The 20,958-nt window shown below is 40.6% G+C and overlaps 1 non-coding gene across 1 annotated transcript; it reads left to right on the top strand.

Annotated features, from left to right (window-relative positions):
- Window positions 1-565: 565 nt before the first annotated feature.
- Window positions 566-697, top strand: LOC117713205 (small nucleolar RNA SNORA17). The gene has a single exon (XR_004607384.1). It is a non-coding gene; the product is annotated as a small nucleolar RNA SNORA17 (small nucleolar RNA).
- Window positions 698-20,958: the final 20,261 nt, after the last annotated feature.

Genomic DNA, 20,958 nt, shown 5'->3' with positions numbered 1-20,958 from the left:
AGTCAAAACACAGAGTAACAGGAAGTATGATAAGCAAAGAGAGACCAGGGAAGGTGACTAAAGCAAGTATGGTGTCTCAGTCCCTAAAGGGTGACCTTGGCTCAATCCCACAAGGCAGTCTTGGTGAGAGTAAAGGTCATGCTTGGTTTCTGTATCAAGGTAAGTGTTCTGTAGCAATTGTATCTTGCTACTTCCCATTGGCTAAGCCCTGGGGAGAGGATGACTTACATGTCCATGGAGAATGTCTCTCTGTGCTGTTGTCCTGTATGTAGTTGGCATGAGGTCCTCATCAACCTCTAATTGATGTTGTTGGAACAAAGACATGCTAGAAGTTAAGAGACATGAAAGCTATAAAAGGGAGCTCTAGAAACATCAGTACAAAATAGAAGCTGTGAGCTTTGCTTGGTCTGTACTGACATCTCATTTCTGGGAAGAGTCAGGCCTACCTTGGCCAGAGATGATGTTGGCATCTTACTACCTGCTTTGATTTTTGGTGTCAATCAGTAGATCTACTCTGCTAAAAGATGTATAGATATAGGATATTTACATTAACATTTGTCTTACATCTGCCCCTGGAGGTATTGCAGGTGTGACTGCTGTGTCACATGTACTTCAGTAGGTGGCAGAGAGGAGAGGGGTTATGTCTATGCCCAATGTTCTGACCTATAAACTTCTGAATAATTAGTAACCTAACATTCCCTGGAAAAAAAGCAAGCCTAAGATGACCAACTAGATGGGCTCCCAGAACAAAGAGCAAGCCAGAGACTAGAAGAACCCCTTCTGACACTACCTGTTTTGGGCCAGTATAAGCCTAAGAGACATGAACCTCACAAGGGGCTACTTGGTTGGGCAGCGTGAGGAGCTAGCTCAAGAAAACCACTACACAAGCACCATGGAATCTGGTCAGGGAGCAGCCTGAGATGACCACCAATTCAGTGCCACACACACCCTGGGGGGGGGGTCAGACTGCCCAAGATGACCCCTGTCCAGTTTCATAGTACACAAGCTGGCCATAGCACTTCAAGGACCACTCCTGAGATGACCCCAGGTACACAGAGACTCAGAGTGTAACTAAGAGGAGTAAGTAAGTGGAGGACAAATGGAAGAGAAAGAGAAACAAAAGGATGTGGGCACAATCAAGAGAGACCGAACTCAATGTTAGTGAGGAACAGCCTGGTGTGAGTAGCTGGGAATGTAGTGGCCTGTGCTGCCACTGGGGTCCACATCTGGTTCTGAGGCCCTACATGAGCAGGAGTATGTTACTATCACAGGACAGGCAGATGTCCATGGTCTGGGCTGCTGCCCAGGCACATGTTGATGTCTGAGGGCTATGTAAAACCCCAACCCTCACCTGGGCATTGTTGGAAAGATGACCCTGGGATGTTGAGAGTAGGCAAGCTGACCCTGTTCCTAGCCAGCTACAGTACTCTGGAGAATGGACCCCACACATTATATGAGTTGTGGGTGAGCCAGCCCAAGTGTATAATCATGGGAGAGCTGGCCCTGATATTTGTCTCCCATGTAGTGGCATTAAGGAGAAATACTCTCTCACCTTCTCACCAGGTGGGAAACCTGACCCTGGGGTTATGAGAACAGGAGATTTTTCCTCACCTCCTACCTGCTGCAGCACTCAAGACAGCAAACCCTGCACCTCACCTGGTTATCACGGTAGGGCTGGTCCTGGTCACAGAGGTTGCAGGTGAGCTGGCCCAAGAACAGGGCTTCAGGAAATTGAGCCCTACTCCTTGACTGATGTGTTGTAGTAGGAATGATAGAGAGATACCCTCCTTCTGTGCCTTTTCCCTCATTACTTATGGCAGGTGGGGGAGCTGGTCCCAGAGTTATGAGTGTTGGAGAATTGGCCAAGCCCGTCACCAGCTGTAACACTCTTAGACTGTGCCCTGCACCTCATCTTGGTAGCAGGGTACACCTGGCCCTAGTTGCAGGGCTTGCTGGTGAACAGGCCCCAAAGGACATGAGAGTGGGAAGCCAGCTCAGATACCTCTCAGGCCTAGATCCAGGGCTTTGAATATACCTACCCTAACATCTACCCTGGAGATGAACTACTAGAGTGCATGAAGGGGCCAGTCTTATAAATCTGAAACTACAGGATCTCCATGACACAGGGTAACAACAGCATATCTGAGAGGGAGACCAGGGAGGATCCAGTATTGATAGATTAGCAGAAGCCAGAGGTCTTGACCCAGACCAAGGAGCCATTGCAGTGAACATCTGCAAACAAAGAAGTGTGGACAAAAGAAAATACAGTGGGACACACTGTGCCACACTACAGCTTACACAATGAGATTTTTTTTCTCTGTGTTTGTGTCAGCGGGGGGTGGGGGGGAGGGTAGCAAGGGTTGGAGAGGCAAGGGGAGATGAATGGGATTGGGGTACATGTGAAATTTGCAAAGAACCAAGCAAAAGTTTTTTTAAACAATTGTTTTATAAGAAACTGTTGGGTATATAAGTCGAAGAAGAGGTTACATCACCTCTGATTATTAACAACATGAGTTTATGCATGGGAAAACAAAATGATGCTTTCAGAAACCTGTTAGAAATAAAAATGAACTTAGAAGGTATACTCTTAAATACAAAAATCAATTTTATTTTCAATTTTAAACTTCGTGTGTGTGTGTGTGTGTGTGTGTGTGTGTGTGTGTGTTGGTATGGGTGTGCTTTGGGGTACATGTGGAGGGTAGAGGGCAGTTTTAGGAATGGGGTTTGTCCTTCTACCATGTAGACCTCAGGAACTGAACTCAGGTAAAGAGACTTGTCATCAAGTGCTTTTACCTGCTGAGCCATCTCCCTGGCTCAGCTGCTTCATAACAGAAAAAAACATCAAAATGTTGAAAGAAATACACTAATCAAGTAGCCTATTCAAAATAGCTACCCAAATCTATGAGACAGTAGGATGAAATTTCCTAGGGAAGGGAATGTTTTCTTATGAATGTTACAAAATACTGAAGCAAGAAACTGTGGAGGATGCAGAAAATAGAATGCATTTTTTCCTTGTAGATTAGAAAGCCTACATGTTAAGTCTTTATAATACAAACTGGTCAACACAATTTGTGGTATTCCTGTCAAAAATACCCACATCTCCATAGATGTGAGAAAAACACTTCCAGAATTTAAAAGGAATCCTGAAAGATCCCAAATAGCTAAAGCACTCCTGAGCAGAAACCCAAAAGTTAGGAATTATCATCACATGACTTTAGGACATATGACAGAATACTAGTACCCCCAATGCATATTAACAGCCTAACAATTGGTACATAGACTAATGGAACAAGACAGAAAGCTCATAGAAAAAAAAAAACGCACACATTTAAAACAAATGCATTGTAGACAAAATCAGCAAGAGCCACACTGAGCAAAGGAAATTCTTTCCAATGATATTTTATGTCTACAGCTGTCCAATTATAGTAAAAACTAGTCTCTGTCACCATACACAATTAATAAAATCAGATAGACCAAAGATCTCAAGTTAAGACTTACAAACTGTGAGGCTACTCAAAGAAAATATAAGAAAAAAATGTCACTATACTCCATAAATATATAAAACTGCCAGGTGTGTCAATCACAAATTTACAGTACAACAAAATAAATAAAGCATTACACTTATGGAAGTATATCTCCTAAACTATAACACTGGGCTGCAGTTGAGTTACATTCACTGGGTCTTTGCTATGGAAATCACTAGCTCTGGCTTCGCACATATGTGGCTTCTTATCCAGGATCTTCACTACTTTGGTTGCAGAATCTTCAACCAATCACCCCCAACCTTTATCCTTCAGTGAATTCTTCTATAAAATAGAGCCAATGATGTCTATCCATGGTGTCTGACTAGGAATACATCTGATACACAGTAGTTCCAGTACAAATACTGCCCAACCCAATGCTGTTGTTCTTATTTCATAGAAACACAATTTAAGGCAGGAAGATAAACATGTCTGTCAAGTTGCTTGGAAAGAATGGAGATCATCTTTGCTGTACAGGACAGACTCTTCCTTTAGCACAGTGGTTCTCAACCTTCCCAGTGCTGCAACTCTTTTATACAGTTCCTCATGTTGTGGTGACCCACAACCGTAAAATTATTTGGTTGTTACTTCATAACTGCTATTGGTATGAATCATAATATAAATATGTGTGTTTTCTGAGGGTCTTTCATGGCCACTGTGAAAGGATTCTTTGACCACTAAATGGATTGCAACCCACAGCTTGACAACCGCTCTTCTAGCACAGTGTCTAACACATTGTTTTCTATAGAAGATAGTGTGACTGGTACCCAGCTATAATCTTAGAGCTCGTGATACGGAGGCTGCTCGAATGCCTCTATCACTGGCTTTTGTTATTGTCCGAGCATTCTACTTTCTAGCAGTTTGAACTTTAAAAAAATCTTCTGTGCTCTGTGCCTCATTTCCCTCGGCTGTAGAGCAAGAGCATTGGGATATCTGGCCACAGAGTCCTTTCCAACCCCAACTGCCTGTGGTATGAGGAGACAGAGAGGAGAAATACATCAAGAGCCCAGAAGTCTAAATGTAACATGGGAATGGTGTGCCATGCACCTGCCCTGATGCTCGCAATCAGACATGGCCTGGTGGCAGGTTGGACATCCTTTTTTTAGTTTTTGCTTGGACATGGAGTTTATTTCTTTTGAAGGCTTTTTTCAACCATGAGACCTGGGTCTTGGTAATGATTAACTAAGTGGAAACTCTAATGAAGGTTAGAGGTACTGAGTATGTGAGGGAGGAAAAGCAACCAGAGTCAAGTGGAAAACCATGCGGCGAGCGGCTCTTCCCAGGAGCTCTGAAAGGTTACAATGCCACAGTTGAATAGCTCTTTGAAATACTTCACTAAATGACTCTGTTGGGTACCCCTTATTAAGCAATCTGCTTCAGAAAGTTCTTTATTCCACAGACTGGCAAAATCTCACCATTCCATTATGCTGGGGGCTTGGTGCTATCTCTTTTGAGAGATTTGTCTGCCTGGAGAGTGGGCTGTATTACCTTTCTTGTTGGACCTTGATAAGTGTCTCTGTATGAGGGGAAAACAATTTGTACAACTCTTCCAGCCAATTGGAGGTAGAACTGCAGGACTGAACAAAGCCCAGTTTCATCCCACAGTGCCAATTTGCCCTTATCAAGTGCAACAGAGAAAATGTGGTGGTGGTGTGTGTTGCCCTGAGAATAGGAAAGCACTCTAACAAGATGAGAAAACAGTTATTGGACTCATTTTATCAACTGAGAGCTAGCTCTGTGGTAATTTTGATACAATTATGCTACGTTAGGATCGCCTTGCCATATGGCGAGGCATTGATCATTTTGCTTTCGATGTTAATTTAAAAGGTTGTGTGAATGTTTGCTTGTTTTGATAATAAAATTTTCATTTTGCTGTTCTGAATCTATCATGGAATGTGTGAGCATTGACAGATTTTTTTTTAAATAGAAATTATTATCATTTGTACAATAGGAATATATTGCATGAATCCAGTGTGTTAGAACTTTCAAAGAAACTTGAGGAATCTTGAAGTGCCATTGTCACATCCCCTAACCAGAAAGAATCACAGAAGCTGAATGTTTCCTAATTTGGTGGTTCCAAGGTCAAAGCAGGAAGTTTAGTATCCAGTAGGCCATCCATCACTTCAGGATCACCCTGTGCTGACATGTATTTCTGTGCAGGGACTCTGGCATTTCTCTAATAGAATTCCTAGTAAAAGTCCTGTTGTGAGCTACAGAATACATACTCAGTATCTCTGCCAAGCCACTAGGGAATATAGGTGTAGCAGTAAGCAAAAGTCCTGCTCATGGTTTGAGTCACAAAGCAAGTGAATATGTGTACAAGAAACACACTAGTGGTATGTAAAGAAGTTATATTGAGACTAAATCACACACTGAGATATATCATTAGTACATTATGCTTCTCAGAACTTGCAGAGTTTGATTAAGCATCTCAGAGTTCCTTGAAGGGGGTGGAGTATGGAATTAGGAATTTCCCCCCTGGTTCTGACAAAGCAGCTTCACAGATACCTGCCTTCAGATACTGGGCTTTCCTGGATAGTTTCCTTCTTGGCAAGGAAGTCCCTTGTGGGACATATGTGTAAAGCACAGACTTGGATGCAGTCCATTCTCTTTTTAAACATACAAACCCCCAAACCTACAGAAATCTAATGGCTTGCACAAGAGGAAAAAGATCATTGTCCTGTGGGGACATCCTATTTTGCCACTCTCTCAGTTCCTTTGACAGGGTTGCCCCACCAACAAGAAGGCCTCATCCATAGATATTGTTTAGATGCAATTAAGTCTACACTTCAGATGGTTTTGGAAGCTGAAGATGTACAATAGATGAGAAATATATCATTTTCTACAAAACAAAAGTCTGGAACTTTGGGGTAGAGGAGAGGAATCATATCTAAGTATTGGTAAAAAAAAAAAAAAAAAAAAAAAAAAAAAAAAAAAAAAAGAATTCCAGAGACATTGTTACTCACATTTGAGTCTTCGTTTTATACTACTTGATAATTAATATCAAAACTTGCTGTTCATTATCATGGTCTCTGTGTTAATTGCTATAGTTTTGCCCATAGCTAAATTATATTGCACCACTGCAAAAATAATATCTTTTTAGAATGTAAATCTGAGTGTGTTACCCACCAGCATGAAACTTGCTTCTCACAGGCTACAGTGAACACTAACTCACACCTAATGCTCTCTAGCTGATACTCTATAGACCCTGGATGGACATGTTCTGACTGTAACATTTAGGTTTTCCTCCACAAATCTATCCTTACTTTTTACATAGACTTCTTGGTATAATAACTCCCTTTTGTTTGCAAGATGCTATGCCTCTTCACCTGAAAAATATATGCTTCATGACTTCCCTTAAGAACCTCCTACATCAGAAGCATTCTTTAAAACCATCATCCATCATGGGTTAGATAATATTCTCTAAGATATGTCCATCCAGAGCTTGTTATATTTGATCTGAATCCACACCCATGACTGTATCTCCAGATAGTGAAGTCTTTTTTTAAATAGTAGGACTTGTTTTATATTTTTCTCAATTCCTATAAAATCTTCCAAAGGGACTGCTTATGTGTAAGATGATCAAGAAATGTTTGTTGAACCTAAACATCTCTATTTTTTATTCTAGTTATTAGTTATAGCTCTTTGGCTGGAAGAATTTTTAAGTCCCTATAAATGGAAGCCAACCTGTGGATCCAGTAAGGGTATGGTATAGGATTTTATAATTTAGGGTAGAAGGTTCAGTGGGGCATCATAGCCCTCTCTTGGGGGGCACAAGTTCTCTCATGCTTAAGTATTTGCTGAATTTCTTCTCTGATGTTTTCTGAAGTTCCCTTTTGTCACCTTCAAATATAGGTGGAAGTAATGGTTCTCCAGTTTCAGTGTACCATACCAGCTCTATGCAAAACCTCTGAATCTCAATTCAAATAGAAATTGATTTTGAAATGTGATCCAATGGTGGTTAGAGGCGTGCTCAGATACAAATGAAACAGCTATATCATACCCATCCCACAAAGGGCTCAGGTATGCTTTTCAGCAGAATACAGGAGGATTGGAAGAGCCACAATTTAAGGAAAAGCTGAACAAACCAGTGTCTTTTGGAAATTATATGGCCATGTACTTATGAATTCATAGCTTCTATGGTTACCTGCACAAAACCAAGGCAGTCAGCATTCCAGGATGGAAAGGAAAACTCGTCGAACCCTACCTCTACCTCAGAAGCTACTGGCAGGTGATGGCTTCTGAAGGATGGTCAGTTTTCTTTAATAGTGTGGTCCCCAGTAAAATGGACCCCTACATATTAGTATAAGAACTCCACAAATTGGATTTTGTGTGTGTGTGTGTGTGTGTGTGTGTGTGTGTGTGTGTGTATTCAAAGTTGGAAGAGTGGGGTTTAATCTGGGAGAACTGGGGTTAGTGAAAATAGACATAAAAAGATACATTGTATGCATGTATGGAATTCTCAAGGAATCAACAAAAGTATTATGCTAAAAAAAGAGAGGCTCTATATTCAGGGATAACACACATACAATCCAAAATTGTTAAACACTTCTTTTTCAAAGCAAATGAACAAATAAATCCAATAAGGAACAGCAACTCAGCTTACTGGATGGTGGTAGAGATTAATGCAAACCCTACATTTATCCATCTACTATGTCTACTCAAAGAGCACAGTTTGTGAAGTGCCCAGATATCTTAAATGTTACAGTCCTAAAGGTGAGGGATAGACTTTATTTCCTGCTGGTAGCCCGGAAATTCCCCACAGAATATTGGTTTCACAGGACTTCTACAGTGGAGAGGAGATAAGCAGAATGTTCCAGTCCAGGAAGTTTGAAAAACACTCAGTTAAATGACTTTAGATCATGCTTTTGTTACCATCAAACGTCCCAATGACTTCAGCATGCAAATGTGATTAACGGAATGGGAAAAAAAGGCTACCAATTACTAGAGTTTCTGCATCTGTTTGGCCAGGGAAACATTCTTCCCCCAAGACCCATCTTGAAGCAGTGGAGTTCTATGAAATATTCTTATAGAACACTGAAGTAGTCTAATGCTAATTATCACATCTAAATGGCAATGAATATGTTATACACCACCATTGGTAGGAAGGCTGCTTCCTGGACTGTATTTAGGGGCCTTTCAGGGACTATAAATTCCTTCCCTTCTCTCTTCTCCTCCCAGTAGGTATGAATCGTGATTTCCCCAGTGACCATTGTTCCTGTGGAATTTTCTTTCTCCATTTCATTTTAGGCTTAATTAAATGGCTGCTATGGCTTTTAACAGATTCAACTTGGGCTGTACACACAAGCTCTTCATGAATAGTTGTTTCAGCAAGTAGAAATGGGCTGGTAAAACAAAAGCAACAGTTATTCCCAAGGTCACAGCACAACACGCTTCTATGATGTCTATGCTACTGACAGAAGCAGAACCATTTTCTCTATTTTTCTCATAAGCATTTTCTGGGCTGGAGGCTCTGGTCTGGCAGCTTATTGTTGATACTTAAATAAGTAAAATCGGGATTTTACTTGAAGTAGCTCAAATTTTAGTGAAAGAGACCATGATACCTGTCTTGTATCATGGGATAACTTTGGAATGTGATGAATGCCTTAACTGATGCAAATAAATGATACAGACTTGATGGAGAGAAAAGTAGGATTTATGAGGAATGTTTTCAGGAACATTTGCTCAAAAGAACTGGAAACTAGTTTTGATAAGAGGGTTAGTATTCTTGATGAAATTAGGTAAACATTTATGCATGAGCAAGAAGGGTCAAGAAAATCAGGAGGTATGCTGAAGATTGAAGACATGAGTCCAGGGTTGGGCATGAGGACCAATGGCCAGAAGGTTAGGAGACAATCAATGCAGAACACAGAAAAGTAGAAGATTCCATAAAATTTGATAAATAAACTAAAACAAAACAAAGTCTCAGATAGCAGAAATTCTAAAAAAAAAAAAAAAAAAAAAAAGTTAATGTCATTGGTTCAAGTTTATTGTTCCATGCCAGCGTCTTGAGTAGACAAAATAGAGGCCCAAAGATGACAACCTGAGCTAGCATACAGTATTTCCATTACTTCCAAAAAAAATTTAGATTTATCTATTTCAAAGTGTGTAAGCTGTCATTATTCTATAACATTCATTTTTGAAAATTACTTCAAAACTAAAGAATAGAGACAACAAATAGGAAGTCAAATGCATTTTTGGCTGATAATCAGTTTGTAAACAATTGTAGTGGATTTTCCTTCAAGAAAAAAAATCCATTGGAAATATGGAGGCCTGTGATTCATAGTGAATTTCAAGACTAAGCCACTATAGGACATTGAAGCTATCACTGCTCCATGACTGCCTGGAGTTACTGGTTCAGTGTTTGATTAAAAGATCCTGTGAATAATTTCAGAGAACCCAAGTCTATGCCATGTGCTATGAGACTTAACAGACACCTAATACTGTGTCTCCTTACCACTGGCAATGCACATGCTCCGTGCTGAAGTTCGAAAGCTACCCGGTGTCTGTATCTATGTAACAGGACAAGCATGGGGAAAAGGAAAGAAAGGGTTAAGAGTGGAACAATATACTGTTATCCTTCCAAATGCCAAAATCAGGATTGAAGTCAGGATTAATTTTCTGAGCCCCTCCTTTCCCTTCTAGATGGTATGCTTGACAAATGCACTTCCCTTGTTGGTTATGTTTCCATATAAACTTCATGACTCCATCTTACACATAGCTAGACTCATCCTTGACCTTGCCTTTGGTAACTTCTTCATTCCTAAGGGGACTTGGATTTAAGGACAAATTGAAAATGAGTGTAAGGTGTTAGTATATCAGGGCCTGCCCTAGGGAGACTCACAGAGCCTGAGGTCAGTAGTCATTCCATTCTTGTAGTTCACGCAGCCCTATGTCAGAGAATGGATGCAGAGCCTAGCACACTGCCACCTTGAGAATATCTTAGTCCCTCCTAAGTGACAGTGGATGCAGTTCTGTGAAGCCCTGCCCTACTCAGACTCCTGGCCTATGGAAGCAATGAGATAATAAAAGCTTGCTTGAAATGGCTATATTTAGAGTAATTTAATACAAAGTAATATATAATTAACACACATGCATCTCCTGAATAGTTATGTCCTTGAGATGTAAATCTTCAACACATTTTCTGCAATAAATATGCTAATTAAAGAAAATGCATATTTTAAATATATAAGAACAAAGTACACAATGTGTATATGAAATTGTAAAAGAAAGAAAGCTAAAATTTACAAGACAACGATGCCAAGTTACTTAACTAGGAGATTGGTGTGCAAGGCTCAAAAACCATCTCATACAGTACTAGAGATCTCTTTACTATTATTGCTTACTAACTTCACTAACTCTCCTTGAGGGATATTAGTTTATTGAAAGGTATGAACTTTCCATTCACCTTGTGTCAGCTTTGCGATACTTTCAGAATTCCACAAATGCTCTGAAGAATGATTTCTTTGGTTATACAAGAGGCAAAAGATTGTCATTTTCTTATAATTTTCTAAATGTACATGAACCAGGACAGCAGCTGAGATCCAGTGTCTTCTGTACATTACAAGTGAGCTGCATCTATGAAGTGTCAACAATATGAATGCCTAAGAATAACCTTGTACAATAACAACACTAGTTGACCTGCCATTGTGGAAGGGGTCTCATGAGGTCCTGTGTCTAACTAAAGAGCTACAGGATATGGATGGCTGTTGAAAGACTGAGGATCTGTCTTTTAAAGGGATAAGTCTCCTAAAAGGTTACACAACACTGAGTTGTCAGCCCTAAACACACACACACACACACATTCCTAAATAGACATACATAGTAGGTCATATATAGACATATATATATATATATATATATATATATATATATATATATATATGCTAATAATAATTAAAGTGGAAGAGATCACAAACTTAAGAGGGCATAGAGGAGGACATAGATGTAATTAGAGATGGGAGGGTATGGAGTGAAATCTTATAAATACAATACTTATATATGAGAGTCTCAAAAATAATTATAAAATGGAAAAAAAGGGAAACAAAAGATTTACTGTGAAAGCCCTCAATTATGACAATGAAGATGGAAGTGCTGATTGAAATTTTGATCCTGATTGAGGACCAAGTATTGTGCTAAGTGATTCTGTTCTCTTGAATTCCACACACTGCCCACAATGCATCTCCAGGGAACAGTTTCTGAAGGGCTTTTTTTTTTTTTCTTTCTGAAGATCATACAGTTTGTTCAAATCAAGCTCTCCACCATTGCCCAGCTTCCCTCTTGTCAATGCTGCATAAGAACGAAACCTGGTTGCTTTCCTGCAACATGCTTTAAAGTGCATTGGAATGCTTATTTATCTCAGGCAGGTTCAAGCTGTCTATGGGATCAATCAGAGTTTGCTAAGGGGCTGCGGTCAGGACCCCATTTTTCCAGGTTTGTAACAACTCATCAAACACCATTCCAGGTCAGCTGGGACTGCCTGTCTGTAGTAATGACAAAATCCATGGCTTCAGTTTCTTAATTAACTAAATACAATGAAGTCTATAAATTGATCAGAGCAGGCTCTCCTATGGAATTAATTAGAAAATTATGGAGAAGGACTTGATGATTAACCCAAACTTCATAAGCCTACTGAGAATTCTTCAGACATCCCAAATAAAACACAGTTCTACGCTAAAGAACAATTTAGAATGTAGTACTTCTTCCACCCTGAGAGAAACCATCTCCAGACAAATAGGAGAAGGGCCTGAACTGGGAAATGAAGGCATATCCTTGTGAGTGGTCCAAGGGGCTGAAGCCCTTTACTTTTCTGGAATTGACACACTCGAGGTAATAATTGTCCCATAGTGGCACTTCTGTTACATTGGTTAAGCTTATGTCTTGGTGACAATGACTTTAAAAACACAACTAGAGAAAAATGCAATTAATTATTTTATTTTGTATTCATAAATGCAAATTAGAGAGTTGATATAATTATGTCGAAAACAGAGGTTAATAAGTAGCCGTTGGGCTATAATTATGTCTGCTCCTAGAAAAAGGAGGCTTGGAGTCTCCATTAACAGGGTAAGAGGAGAGGGTTGTGTGTCAGTCATAGGCTTCTAGCTTTATTTTCTAACTGATTCTGTTGATCTCTGTCCCAGGAAGGTCATATCACTGTTTGCAATAGTAACTCAAGACTCAGAACAAAAGCATGTGTCTAAATCCACAGTGATGAGTACTGCTGGATCCTACCTGTCATGTGCTGTCACTCCAAAGTTCCCAGCCCTTTCCTTTCCTTCATCTTGTTTTATCCTTATTTGGGCTTTATATATATATAAGTTCAGGATGTAGTGGTATCTGGAGTCAGTCAAATACAGACATAAGAAAAATTATTAAAGATTTTAACCAATAATATAACTCACCAATGAAGGTTAATTAACAAAAATTATACTCTGTGTAAATGAGCAAATTAGCTGATGTTCATAATTTTAGTTTTAAAGTATCTATCAGTAATTCAAAACACCAAGCTACAAGCTTGCTAATATTTAGTCTTCAAAATTAGGAACTACCACAATCAATTTATGTCTGGGAGAACTTAGTTAATTGTGGCATATTACTATGCTGGAGTATTGAACAGTGGATGAAAGCATAATGTTTAAGAGTATAACATGTACTCTGAATGTACCTTTATAATTTTACAAGTAATATGAAAATTTATTTAACAGGAAGATTTTGAAATGAACCAACCCAAGACTCCATGTGACTTTACATTAAGACTCTCTCTGCCCAACTTCACAGTCTTTTTACCTTTACACTAGAACCCTTTTGCTTTAAGAAGAAAGTACAATACACATCTCTAACTAATATCCATGCATGACTAGTTTGCTCAGTGATTCATACAAGCACGGAGGATGAATCTGAGACTATCTGCAGCCAGAGCCACAACCAAAGGCCAGACAACTCCGAAACCAGTGGTTACTTCTGCAGCCAGTTTTAACTTCTCTCACCTGTAGCCTGTTGGCGGCTCTTCTTTCCCCATGTGGACTTACATAATACCACTTCTGAGTCCACTGTGATTCTCCCTCTTCTGATTATGCAGTACACTTCCTGTCATTATGAACCAAAAAAAATTTTTTATCAGTTTTTATAATTAATCAGAGCCTTCCAGGTGAAGTATGCAAATGCAGCATTTAAAAAGATCTGATTACTGAGTGTGACTCAGGCAGGCCTGGACACATTCAGTGCAATGGTCACTGCAACAGAGGGAAATACACACAGTATGATCTCAGCTTCCTGGAGGGCTGCTGAGTCCTAGGCAAGAATGATGTCTGGGGAAGCTGGCCTTGTGGATATCTCATCACATACCTGCCTTTCCTAGCATGTGAACATGCAAATCCCCTCATGCTTCCCCACTCTTGAGCTTCTCTTCCTTAAAAGGAGAGATGATTTGTCTTCCTTCTAAGGTCTCTGGGCTTTGCTCTCCTTCACCGCATTGCCGTTCTCTGATTCAAAGGAGCCATTACTTTGCTCCATAAATGTAGCTGGACATCCATCTGTTTGCTACCGGAGATTGTAGTCTGCTGTAGTTCTGTTACTAATAGGGGAAGTCAGGCCACTCCTTACCTCTCTGTATTCTCCCTTCTGTAAATGGTGAACAGTTATGGGCCATCTACCCAGTGTGACTCCTAGTGTCAGCATATTCAGAACATGGCCACCTTTCATTTTTATTATGATCTATTTATCATACAGACTAATAGGCTTCGTTGTGACATTTCATAGACATGTGTAATATACTTTAATCCTCTTCAACTTCCTGATATCTGATTCCATCGCACTATTGCCCTCCCTCTTCCTCTAAACTATTCCCCTACATGCATCATATTTTACTAATGAATATTTTATCCTAAATATTCGTGCTTATATACAAACATGTAAATATATAACTGTAACATACTGAGTTCATCTATTGTTGCTCATGGGTATATGATTTAGGGCTAAATACCTGGGATTTGATAATCATACTGTAGTAAGCTTATTTCAAGGAAAGACAGATTGTCCCTATCTGCAGTTATTGATTGCCCATGGCTTTACATTTTGTGGTGGGGCCCCATGAGATTCCCCATTTCCATACTGGTATGCCAATGTGTATTGTCATTGTGCAGGTCTTGTTTAGACTACAATCGTGATGAAATTGCATGGGTACAATCACCCTGTGCTATGTAGAAGACACAGTCTTCCACCTGACACTTTGGTTCTTATAATCTTTTTGAGCATGACGTTGAACCTCCATTTTACATATGAGAATAGTGAGGCACAACAGAGTTCAAGAGCCACTCAAACACAGCCAGCAAGACTTGGAGCTCAGAGTCAGAGAGTGTCTTCAAGGATGACACGGTCCCGCTTCTTGATGTTTTAAATGTAGTTTCCCTTACAAAGGAGAACACATGCACCTCTCAGAATGAAACACATCCAGGTAATTAGTCATTTCTTGGATATTCATTTGCTCTATAACCTTAAGAGAAAAATACACATTCTCTGTGCTTAGCTTTCTTACCTGTAAACCTGAGGTCTTGATACCTCACTTAATCTTGCATGTGCATCAGTAGACATAGAAATATCTATATAAATTTCCTGTGAGGGTATGTGAAACAAATATAAGGTTCAAATGGCACCCATTCCCTGAGATAAAGAGAAGCTCTACCAGAGCATTGGTTACTGCTTTATAGTGCTTTCTTCTATTTGTTAGGCCCATTGCATATACCATCTCCAGTTCCCATGAGGACAGAATCCTGTAACAGGGGAAGATGGCAAGTCAAAGAAGTTCAGCAACTCCTGGAGTTTATGGAAAAGTGCCCCAAAGAAGCCTTGCATCCAACAGATCTCATGCAATTCTTCACTCTCACTACTCTCACCCGATCTCTTCTTCCACTCATTGCTAACAGGCACAATGCAAGTCTACAAACTCTCTAGGCTGAGGACCATAGCCAGTGGTTATTATCATGAGACTTCCATTCTTGCTAGCTTTATTTATGGCACATGCAAAGTGGAAATTAGAGTGTGAGTGAGATAGTAAGCACATTGGGGATAGACTCACCAACTGCTAATTCTGCCTAATCTCTTGATAAGCAAAGAGCTGTGTTCTAAGTGGTGCATCAACATTAATGGACCACCCCATCAGAAATTCTGTTAGCCATGGAATCTCCTATCTCCAATCCAGAAGGCCCCTAATTCATGCATGCAAGGCTTCTGCCTTGCTTTCCAGACTTAGACTCTCTTATTCATGCTGGTTCTGAGCTCCCCTGGCTAGTGGGTCTCCTCAAGAATTAATAAAATAGGGAGTCCCTTGTATTTATAATAATAATAATAATAATAATAATAATAATAATAATAATATCTCTAACGCGCCCCCCTGAGCCTTGCATCCGTGGGGAAGAAAGCACGAGACGCAGAGATCAGGTAGTTACTACAAAACGAGGCTTTAATCTTTCTCACACACGTGGGGAAACACGGAGAGGCGCGGAAGGGGAGAGCTGAGGAAGGGGTCCGGCTTAAGTACAGTCTAGAGTGACGTATTCACTTCTGATTGGCTGTTCGCTCACCACCCAATATTATGCCTCGGGATTGGCAGTGACTTTGGCACGCCTATCAGCCTAGCAACTGCGCAGATAATTGTTTACATCTGGAGATGACACGCGGCCAGCGCCATCTTGGAAATGCAAATGTATAGCCACTGCTAACAGCGGCTTCCTACAAATATCCTTGGTGTACATTTCTTTATCTCTGGACTCTAGCATAGACATTCTAGCATTTAACATTCTGGGATTATGGCATCCCATCAGATCAATATAACGTGATTTCTCACATAAAATCACTTCAAAATGATGTGCCACAGGCAGAGCAAGCATCTGATCAGATTCTTTGTAGATCAATGATGTTCCCCTTGGGGAAGTGGGATGTACTTGTTTCCAATGTGAAGACAGTACTTAAACTTATAGGGTAGGCACTCCTTAATGTTAAAATAGGTGGCTTTCCTTCTTAATCTTACAATGTAAGGGGTTAACAAAGAAAAAAGTAGGACAAACTTAGAGTTGCAAGAAGAAATGTCATGAGAGCAAAATCATCCAAGAGTTGGTGCAAGCCATGGAGGCAGAACAGAGTGTATAAGTTGCCTACTTTGTGTCAAATCCTATGCAGGGAGATTGGCATTCTTTCAGTAATTCTGAAAGGTAACTATTTTGATCTCTATTTTATAGACAGAAACTCAGGCTTGCAGAGAATAATGCTCAAAGCTTGCTCAAAGAGACTCATGCATTCATTGATAGAGAGTTTGCATGCAGGGTCTGTTGGTGTAAGAATACTTTTTCTAGAAAGACAAATAAGAAAGGCTGGTCTGTTTAAAGCTCTGTTCTCAGATACTTGTCTATGGAAGAGGACTGTTTTTGTTCCTTTGTTTCTCAGGTGACAATTTTACAACTTAGGGGATGGTATGTCCAGGTGTTTCTGGAGTTAGGACACCTCTTTTATTTTTTTTTCAAATGGTGATTGAAGCTTTCATGAAGGCAAGGAAGAGTCTGAGGTCTTGAGATTGGATCTGAGGCTACTACAATGAACTTTTACACATTAGAGTAGATAGACTGTATTTCTATCCTGCCAGTCACTGTCCCTTCCTTCACTTTTTAAATTAATTTTACATCTTGATCCTTGCCCATTTCCTCCTGACCCCCCCCCCATACAATCTCTCCCATTATCCCCCCTGCCTTTCTCCTGTGATAGGGTAAAAGCCTCTCCCTCCCTCAGTATTCAATCATTCGGCCCACAACAAGTCTCTGCAGGGTTAGATATATCCTCTCAAACTGAAACCAGATAAGGCAGCCCAGTTAAGGGAATGGGAACCACAGACATGCAACAGATTCAGGGACAACCCCTACTCCAGTTTTGGGGGGACCCATATGAAGACCTAGCTGTACATCTGCTACATATGTGCAGGGGACCTAGGTCTAGCCCATGTATGCTCTATGGTTGGTGGTTCAGTCTCTGAGAGCCCCAAGGGTCTAGGTTAGTTGACTCTGTTGGTCTTTTTATGGAGTTTCCATCCCCTCTGGGGCCCTCAATCCTTCCCCCAGCTCTTCCATAAGAGTCCCTGAGATCCATCCAATGTTTAGTTGTGGGTTTTTGCATCTGTTTCACTCAGTTTCTGGGTGGAGCCTTTTAGAGTACAGTTATGCTAGGCTCCTGTCTACAAGTATATCAGAGTATTATTAATTGTGTCAGGGATTGGTGCTTGCCCATGGGATGGGTCTCAAGTTAGGCCTGTTATTGATTAGCCATTCCTTCAGTCTCTGCTCCATCTTTGTTCCTTCATTTCTCGTAGACAGCATAAATTTTGGAATAAAAGTTTTGTGAGTGGGTTGGTCGCTCCAGTGGGGTTCCTGCCTGGCTACAGAGAGTAGCCTTTTGGGGTTCTATATCTCCACTGCTATGAGTCTCAGCTAAGGTCATCTTCATTGACTCCTGGGGGCCTCTCTTTACCCCAGGACTCTGGGGCATCTCTCTTCTGGTACCACAGTGGCCTTGTTTGTAAGCAGGTAGCATTGATCACAATTCTCACAAGCTACTGTCTATTCCTGCTGAATCTCTTTCAAAGGGTCACTTAAATGCTAAAATTGCTTTTAAATGCTTTCTAAAAGTGAGATGCTGGTGAAGTAAGGGAGAAAGGAGTGAGCAATACTTCATTGAGTACATTACAGGAAAGGAGGATGCTCTAAATGTTTCAGAAGAATGAGAGGCAGGGGAATACTTGCCATCTAGTTTTTGAAATGGGAGAAGTGTTGTGCAATGGACTAAACAGAGAATTCATGGAAAGCTGGAGATGATACTTCCTGCCCAAGTACTTGAAAAGGAAATCCAGACCTGGCTTCCTGTCCTACAGCATCTCATCTCAGATCGTCTGCCTAACAAACTGACTTCTTATAAAATGTTGTGTCCAAATGCCCCACAGTTGGCCTCCATCAGCTTCCATTACATCTGAGTATTAAGCACTAAAGCTGTAAACAGATTCTGCAAAACATGCCTCCTTAAAACAGAGGGAGATGCTCTTAGCCAAACATTAGATTAAGCACAGGGTCCCCAATGGAGGAGTTAGAGAAAGGACTGAAGGAGCTGAAGGGGTTTGCAGCCCTATAGGAAGAACAACAATACCAACCAACCAGACCCCCACCTCCCAGAACTCCCAGAGACTAAACTACCAAAGAATACACATGGAAGGACCCTTGGCTCTAGCCTCATATGTAGCAGCGGATGGCCTTGTTGGGTGTCAATGGAAGGAGAGGCCATTTGTCCTGGAAAGGCTCAATGCCCCGGTATAGAAGAATGCCAGGGCGGGGAGGCAGGAGTGAGTGGGTGGGTAGGTGGGGAAGCACCCTCATAGAAGTGGGGGAAGGGAGTGTGGGATAGGGAGTTTCCAGAGGGGAAACCTGGAAAGGGGATAACATTTGAAATGTAAACAAATAAAATATCCAATAAAAGAAAAAATTTAAAAATAAAATATGTCCTAAGATAGCCATTCTTAGTATACTCTCGCACACAGGAGGACTTCTGAGAATGTGTGCTCTATGACTTATTCGATTGCGTTGTTCCAAAGCCTTTATTTGTTCTTGGTTTTCTCCCTTCCACCCCCATTTTCTACTTCCATCTCCCTCCCTCCACCCCTTCTCTCCCTCTCTTGTTCCTTTCTTCCCTCTTTCTTCCCCCTTCTCTCTTCTTCCTTTCTTATTTCTTCTCTGTCTCTTTCTGTCTCTGTGTTTTTCTGTGTCTCTTTGTATCTGTGTGTCTCACCATTTCTCTGTCTCTGTCTTTGTGTATATATCTACTTATTTATCATCTATCTATCTATCTATCTATCTATCTATCTATCTATCTATCTATCTATCTATCTCAAATACGCACATATACACACATCTAACACACATTTATCTTAAAGCCTGATTTCTTTTCTGCTTTCTTTCTTTCATATTCCCATTGTCCATCTCTCCCATCACCTGCCTTTGTTCCAGGCATGAATATCACCCTGTTTCAAATCTTCACAGAGGTGTGAACTATTCTTTTGCATGTGAATCAGGCTTTATAGAATAATTTTCCCTTTGGATTAATTTTTGACACAGCAAAATTGGAAGAAAGGTATTCAATCATCCAAGCCTGTTTCCTGGGGGCTCTCTAAACCCAGGTATACACAGTGAGATATATATAACCTTCCTTCATCATACATGAATAGCCAGCTAAATGTATAAATTTCAAGGTCTCCACTGGACCTTTTTTTACTTTTGTGTTGGGGATCTACATTTCACCCACTCTGCAGATCATTATGGTATAACTGGCTGTGCTGAGAGAAATGAAGCTTCATATTAGAAGTCTGCAACATTGAGGGCCTCAAGGGTCACCTTGGCCTTTGACAAGATGGGATTTTTGGATCAGCAAATTTAGAGTGTCACCTGAGACTATACATCTATAAGTTTCTAGATGATGTAAATGACACTGATCTGGGTACCATACTAGGACTTTGTGACTATTGGTTTACAGTTTGTAGATCATGACTATCACAGAAGTTGAGTGAGTTTCTCACAATGATAGAACCACTAAGCAGTAAGAATGGACTCATAACCACTGTCAGACATGAGTGTCCCCATGCTTTGTAGACCAGAGAGAGTAAAAATTCATATGTTTTGTATTTGTCTCACTGGAGACAGGAAAGGACAAAGGGCTTAAGCTTTTGCATCCTTTCGGTAGTCCCTCTCTTGACTCTTCTATCCAGACAAGCCAGACAGCTTCTATATGAACTCTGACCACCAACGTCCTGTGCCTGGGGCTGTTATACCTCTGTAGACAGCCCAGAGCTATTGAAAGCTGATGGCCTACATATTCCTAGAAACCAGCACTGCAATGCTGTCTCTGACAATTCCAAGTATGTGGTTATAGAACTGATGTCATTTGCCAGTTAGAAAGATTGATTCAGGTGCTGGCCTGAACCACAGTTTCATTTTCCATGCATGAAAATCCTCCCCTATTTCCAGAGCAGAGCATAACAGATGTAGAAAAGAAAGCCAGACATGGCAGGAAGGACCCATAAAATTCTTAGTAATGAGTACACACACACACACACACACACACACACACACACACACACACTACACAGAGAGAGACACAGAGACAGAAACATAGACAGAGACAGAGAAAGACAGAACACGGAGTCCACACCAAACCAAAACTTGAACTCAGACATTTGTTTCTAAGCCTTTGGTACTTGGTTTGTTTGTTTGTTTGCTTGCTTGCTTGCTTGTTTAGGACTGTGTGTCTGTTTAAGAACAAGTCTCACATTGCCTGTGATGTTCTGGAACCCCAGTTCTTTCTTTCTGAACTCCCCAACTGCCTGGGTTGTAGGTCCACACAATTGTGCCTGGCTTTT

The sequence above is a fragment of the Arvicanthis niloticus genome, chromosome 7, assembly GCF_011762505.2.
Source record: "Arvicanthis niloticus isolate mArvNil1 chromosome 7, mArvNil1.pat.X, whole genome shotgun sequence".
Taxonomy (NCBI): domain Eukaryota; kingdom Metazoa; phylum Chordata; class Mammalia; order Rodentia; family Muridae; genus Arvicanthis; species Arvicanthis niloticus.
The sequence above is the reverse complement of the archived record's forward strand: the minus strand, read 5'-3'. Positions and strand labels throughout refer to the sequence as shown.